Genomic DNA, 6938 nt, shown 5'->3' with positions numbered 1-6938 from the left:
AGCTAGTTATGCTTGAGAGTATATTAATAGTTTGGTCCTGGAGATGGAGGAAATTACGAGAAGACCACTGGGAGTTTAATTTAGAATTATTACAACCCGATTAACAATGTACTCACAGGAAGGGGACTCATGATTTTTTTTATTTAACATGAGACCTCTCCCATGTGTCTAATTGTCAATCGAAGTTGTCAATTTCGATTGTACACATAGCACAACTGTTTAATTTATGTATATCACGTGTCCTGGAGATGGGAAAGTACACTTGATTAGGCTTTTTATAGGAGTGGAGTGGGAGTGTGGGAGTAGGGTGTTTATAATTCGAGAAAAAAAAGTTTGTTTTAATGTGCTGAAAATTTTTGTAGGTTTAGCCATGTTTGATGATATTAAAATCAAATTTTGGTAAAAGTTGATTAGATATATGATTGAGAAGTTATAATTCCATTAAATATTTGGTTAAAATTGATAAAATTTTGATTTTAGTACTCCTCAAACAGAGACTTAGAGGGTGTTTGCATATTTATTGGAAAATAAATTTTAGGATAGTATATTGATGGAGAATGTGTAGATAAAAAATAATGAAACATTTTTTATTTACATGTAAAATTATTTTAATGAAGAATGTGTGGCTATGAACAAGATAGAGGAAAATATATTTTAATTAAAATGATAATCAAACGGGCTTTTAATAGTTTTAGGGATAATTGCAACTGAGATCCCAAACCTTTCAAAAAGTTGCAGACTTTCCCTTAACTTCTCATTTGTTGCAGCCGTCATTTCAAACCTTTCAAAACATTCTGAATGAAGCCTCAATGGATGGATTCCATCCATATTTCTATTAGTGGACCAAAAAATTGGAATTTAACCACATTTTGATCAATTATGAAAGGACAAAACGGTAACTTTATATTTTTCACATTAAAAAGCCTTAAATAAAACAACAACAAAATAAAGAAAGAAGAAGGAAAAAAAATGAGAAGGAAAAAAAATTTCTTCTCCCCCACGCCTCTGAAAGCATCACCAGCAAGCAGAGGCCTCAATCTCTTCACACAATGGTCGACCCCAAGCCCCCATCAAGGGTATTGTATGCGTGGTCCATGGTTACACAGGGAAAGTCCAGTTGGTTCATTCAATTGATTTCGTTCATATCGCCAAGCACGGATTTGCTGTTTATGCTATAGACCATATTGGCCATGGCTATTCCAAGGGCCTAATTGCCCATTTGCCCAATATCAATCTCGTGGTAGATGAATGTATTCTATTTTTCAATAAGTTTCATGTGCGTTATGCCACAAATTTGTCGACGTTTCTGTATGCAGAGTCGTTGGGTAGGGCAATTGCATTACTGATCACGCTTCACCGTGATAGGGATGTGCCAATGAGGCCATTTGACAGCGTCGTATTGAATGGGGCTATGTGTGATATAAGTGATTTAAGTTCAAACCTCCATGGCTGCTTGAGCATTTCCTATCCATAGCTGTTGCTTTGGTTCCTACTTGGTGCGTGGTTCCCACTCATTGGTGGAAAGGAGATAGGTGGTCAATTTTAGACCATGTGGTGGTGATGGTAGATTTCTGATATTGGGTTCAAGAGCGGGGGTGGGGATGAGGGAGAAGAAGATATTTTTCCTTTTCATTTTACTTTTTTCTTCTTTCTTTTTTTGTTGTTTTTTATTTAAGGTTTTTTAATTTGAAAAATATAAAGTTATTCATTTTGTCCTTCTATAATTGATTAAAATGTTATCAAAGTCCAATTTTTTGGTCAAGTAACAGAAATATGGATGAAATCCATTCATTGGGGCTTCATCCATAACGTTTTGAAAGGTTTGAGATGACGGTTGCAACAAATGAAATATTAGAAGAACATCTACAACTTTTGAAAGGTTTGGGGTCTCGGCTACAATTATCCCTAGTTTTATGCGCTTGCATTAAATTAAGCCCCTGTTTTTCTATCATTATTCAATGAAAATGAGTTTCTGAAGATTATGTGATTAAAATTTTTTAAAAAAAATGAATTTATGAACAAAATATCTCTTCATGAAAATGTGTAATTGAAAATGAATTTAAGAGAAAAAGAGTTCCAAACTAATTATAGACAAATAGGGGTTAAGCAATAGAGTGAAAATCAATTTTTTTGTTGTTGTTTAAGAATGCCCAGACCATCCTACTTCGCAGAGTTCAAATAGACTTTTTTTTTTCATAAATGTTACTATCTAAATGGAAAAAATTCTAAAAATTACGGGAAAAAATAATGAAAGCATAATCAATAGGTAAAAAACAGAAATGTGATTTTAACCACTAAAATACAGACACTGAAATGACAATGGCATTGAAACATCACCAACAAAACTTTTATTCCTAACAGCAGCTGAGCTCCCAGCATATACATTAACACGTACCCTGCACCAGCCCACCAAAATGCAACGAGGTATTTTCACATCTCCGAAGAACTTTAGCAAGTGATGTCGCTTAATACAGACACTGAAATGACAATGGCATTGAAACATCACCAACAAAACTTTTATTCCTAACAGCAGCTGAGCTCCCAGCATATACATTAACACGTACCCTGCACCAGCCCACCAAAATGCAACGAGGTATTTTCACATCTCCGAAGAACTTTAGCAAGTGATGTCGCTTTTCAACGAGCTCATTTCGGCCCCGTAAACAAAAAATTTTGAAGCAAACTTGCCAATGCTGGTGCCTTCAACATCCTCTCCGTTGCACCTGCTCCACCACTTCTACATATTTCGAGTAATGCTGCCAAAGCATTCTCTTTACCCTTTGGAGTGTCATGTCGCATCATTTCAATCAAACCCGAAACTGCAATTTCCTCAATCCCAACTACTTCAACTCCAATTGGCTGACGAACAATCAAGGTCAAGGCACCTGCAGCTTCTTCATAGACACCTTCCTTTCCTAATGCCCGACTGGCACGATTATAGCTCCTGGCTCATTCTCACACAATTCTAGGTGTGCATATATAGATTAAATATGGCCGTTACAGCATCCTTTTTCCCTTGAGGGGTTCCCTCCTTTAGCAATGTGGACAAGGCTTCTACTGTCCCATCTTCTCCTACTATTCTTTTCTAATATTCATGAATAGCAGAGAGACTAAATAATGTCACAACAGCATTTTCGCTTGCCTCAATTGTGTATCCAAATCTTAAAACTCTGGCTATCGATCATAAACACCCTTCCATATTCATGATCTGACTTTTATTCTTGTCATAAAAGAAAGGTTAAGTAATGCAGTCACACAACTCTCTTGTGCAAAGGCATCTGGGTGATGTAAGTAGTGTTTCCAAATGGAGTACGGCTCCAACCTTTGCAATACAAGCCCAATTTTCTCTTTCGAGTTTAGACAACAATCTTATCTCCCAGGCATCTGCCCAGTTTTGGGACAAGTACAATGCCCTTCCTCCATGTTAAGAATTTTACACTAATTTCCTTTATTTCGATCTACCTGCAGGATCTTTTATTGTTCAAGATAATATTAACAAATAAAGAAAAAAATATAATGTACAAATTAAACGGACCGTCAAAAATTTTCACTATATGAAAAATTATTACAATTATATAAAATTTCACTCACCAACCCAATCCCCAAGTATTACTAAGAAAAAAGTAAACTCGAGCTCTACCACACCTACTTTTTTACTCTATGTACGAAATGTTTCAAGACGCTAGGCTCACAATATTTTTCTCTCATATCAACTCTCTGATCACACCCAAAATAATGAAATACATCCACTATTTATAAGATCAATAAACAAGTAGAAAATTTTAATTTAAATTCAAACAAGACTCATTTAACTCAACAAGGATTCCTTCGCATGCAGGACTCTAAAATCGGCTGTAAATTGGAGACCAAATTCTGCAAGGATTCTACTCTCAACTTTAATTAAAAGTCTTCTATAAAATAACTACCTTTTATTATTTGCAATAGAAGTCTTCTAACTTTTGACTTTTGAGGCAATTATCCAACAATTTCCACCTTACAAACAAGTCAAAATCTTGTCATTTTTTCTACAACTTTTAATCACAATACTTGGAAAAAACAGGTAAGCCTTTAACACACTTAACAGTCCCATACTCCACTATATGAGTATAACCGCTCAGAATTATCCACGAATTCTAAACATTTCATTGGCTACATGTCGAAACAACCATGCTGATAGTTATTCTACAACTTTCCCACTAACTTTTTCAGAGAGCTCATCAGTCATTGACATCACAATACCACACATACCTACACACCTTGCATCAAATGTTAACCAATGGTATGTGCAGATATGCTGATCTGTGCCAGTAACAACACATCCTTTGTCATGGCAACTGGCGACATGCATAAAGATGTTCCCATCTTACTTTACAACACCACGTCCTCCTTCGCTAGGAGAGTCTCATTGTCTGATTCGAAGCAGTTAGCCGATGCTGCTTCACCTTTTGGACAATTTCTTTTCACGTGGTCAGTCTGATCGCAGTTCTAGCAAATTACTTTCTTCCTCATGGAGTTACCCTTCTTCCTTTTTCAATCACAAGCACCGTATTGTCAGATGGAGTATTCTGTTCCCCTAATCTTCTTTCTTCTGATATCAAGTTGCTTGTCACTTCTGCGAAGCCCACGGTTTCATTTCCACACATCAAAATTGGCTTGATGTGTTCATAGATAGACAGAAGAGACCAGATGAGCCGTAGTGCATTATCATCATCATCTATCTTCACTCAAATAGCCTCTAGTTCTGAAACAATCCCGTTGAGAACACTTGGATGGTCTAAGATTTTCGTACCTTCCTCCATGTGCAATGAATGAAATTGCTCCTTCAGGTACAACCAATTTGAGAGACTTTTCATTTGATATAGTTTTTCTAGCTTCTTCCACAGTTCCTTTACAGCAGATATTCCATAAATATTTGTAAGAACGTTGTAGCTAGACAGAGACATGTCATGCTTACAACTTTCAAATCCAATTTTTCCCAATCCTCATCGCTCATAATGGATTCAGCTTCCTTGCCAGAACTCTTGGTCAATTTTCCTTTTAAAGCCTTGTGTAATCTAACTTATATCAATAAATCCCTAACTTGTACTTGCTATAAGCCAAAATTGATTCTCTCGTCAAATTTCTCCACATCATATTTCAACAATGACATATTTTTCTGTTGCTTCAATACTCAAAACCACCTGACTCTCTGATATCACTTGTTGGAAATTTTACACCAATTTTCTTTATTTTAATTTACCCGCATAATCTTTTGTTGTTCAAGAGAATATTAGCAAACAAGAATAAAAAATAAAAAAAATATAACGCACAAATTAAACGAACCGTCAAAACTTTTCACAATATGAAAAATGTTGCAATCATATAGAATTTCACTCACCAACCCAATCCCCAATATTGCAAAGAAAAAAATAAATTCGAGCTTTACCATACCTTTTTTTTTTCAATGTACGAAAAGTCTCAAAATACTAGGCTCACAATATTTTTCTCTCAGATCAGTTCTCTAGTCACACTCAAAATAATGAAATACTTCTACTATTTATAGGATCAATAACCAAGTAGAAGAAATTAGTTTAAACTCAAATAAGACTTCTTTAACTCAATAAAGATTCCTTCGTGTGTAAAACTCCAAAATCGGCTGTAAATTGGAGATCAAATTTCGCAAGGATTCTGCCTCAACTTTAATTAAAAGTCTTTCATACAATAACTACCTTTTATTATTTGCAATAGAAGTCCTATAGCTTTTGACTTTTGAGGCAATTACCCAATACTCCATCCACCTTGATATTGACTCCCAATCATATGTCTGCCCAGTTGAGACGATTATCGGATCCCTCATCAAATCTAATGATATCGAGCACATCTTTGGGGATTGTGACGGATGTATCTACAATCTCGCGAGCAATCAACCCTTTTTTTCTTCTTATGCTTCCACTTTCTGAATTCACCCTCCTAAAGCCCCAAATCCATTAAGAATCTAGACTGTAGGCTCAATATCCCCATCAAGATGCACAATCTACTCCGCCAAAAATTCAATCTCAACTCTAGAACTTTTGGCATCTCAAATTGCCAATTTTTCCACAAAAAAGGAGCGCAATTCATTAGGATCGGGAATCCTACCATTCTCAAATTCATTCAAGAAACAATAAAGTTTCATTCTCAAGAAATCATCAAGCTTATTGTTGGAATACACATGCACCAAATATCAGCAGATTCAGCCTTCCAGCATCACGTGTACACTAGAATATTCCATCTCCAACTCTGCAGATTCCAGATCCTTCCAACATGTATAGTTATTAGATAATTAGTTAGTTAATTAGTCTACCATTTTCTCTACAAATAGGGCATTGTATTAATTGAAAAATCATTGGATTGTAGTCTTTCAATCCCTCCTTCCATCGAGGTTTCTCTTCCTCCTTCTATGGAGTGATTCTTCCTCCTTTAATAGAGTGTCATTTCCTCCTATTACGGAGTGTATTTTGTTCTCCTTTTATGGAGTTTGTTCTTCTCCTTTATGGAGTTTGATTCAAGCTTTGTCAATCAATAAATTCTAATACTTATCAATCATCAACTTCGACTTTCTCAATTGTTCTCGTAACAATTCAACTTGTTCCTTTACATCTTTGGATAAATTAACTTCATTTGAGGAGAAAACATCCAAGAGGGTGGAGATTTCCTGGTTCAAAGCATGGAAATGATCCGATATCAATTGGTTTTTAAGCAGGAGCCATAATTTACTCAATGATTTAATATAATTAAGCAGGATTTTTGACCTATAAAGTAGGAGGTAGAAGCATAACAACACGGTTGAAGCCATTTTAGACAATCCCATCTCACGAAAAGAATCCAGGAGCACAAAAAGAACCTGAATTTTCAAGATTTGGAATTCTTCCTCAGGAGGAAACATGCAACAATGAAAATATAGCCGCAGAAGCCATTTA

The sequence above is a fragment of the Olea europaea genome, chromosome 19 (genome assembly GCF_002742605.1).
Source record: "Olea europaea var. sylvestris chromosome 19, O_europaea_v1, whole genome shotgun sequence".
Taxonomy (NCBI): Eukaryota; Viridiplantae; Streptophyta; class Magnoliopsida; order Lamiales; family Oleaceae; genus Olea; species Olea europaea.
This window is presented reverse-complemented; position numbering follows the sequence as displayed.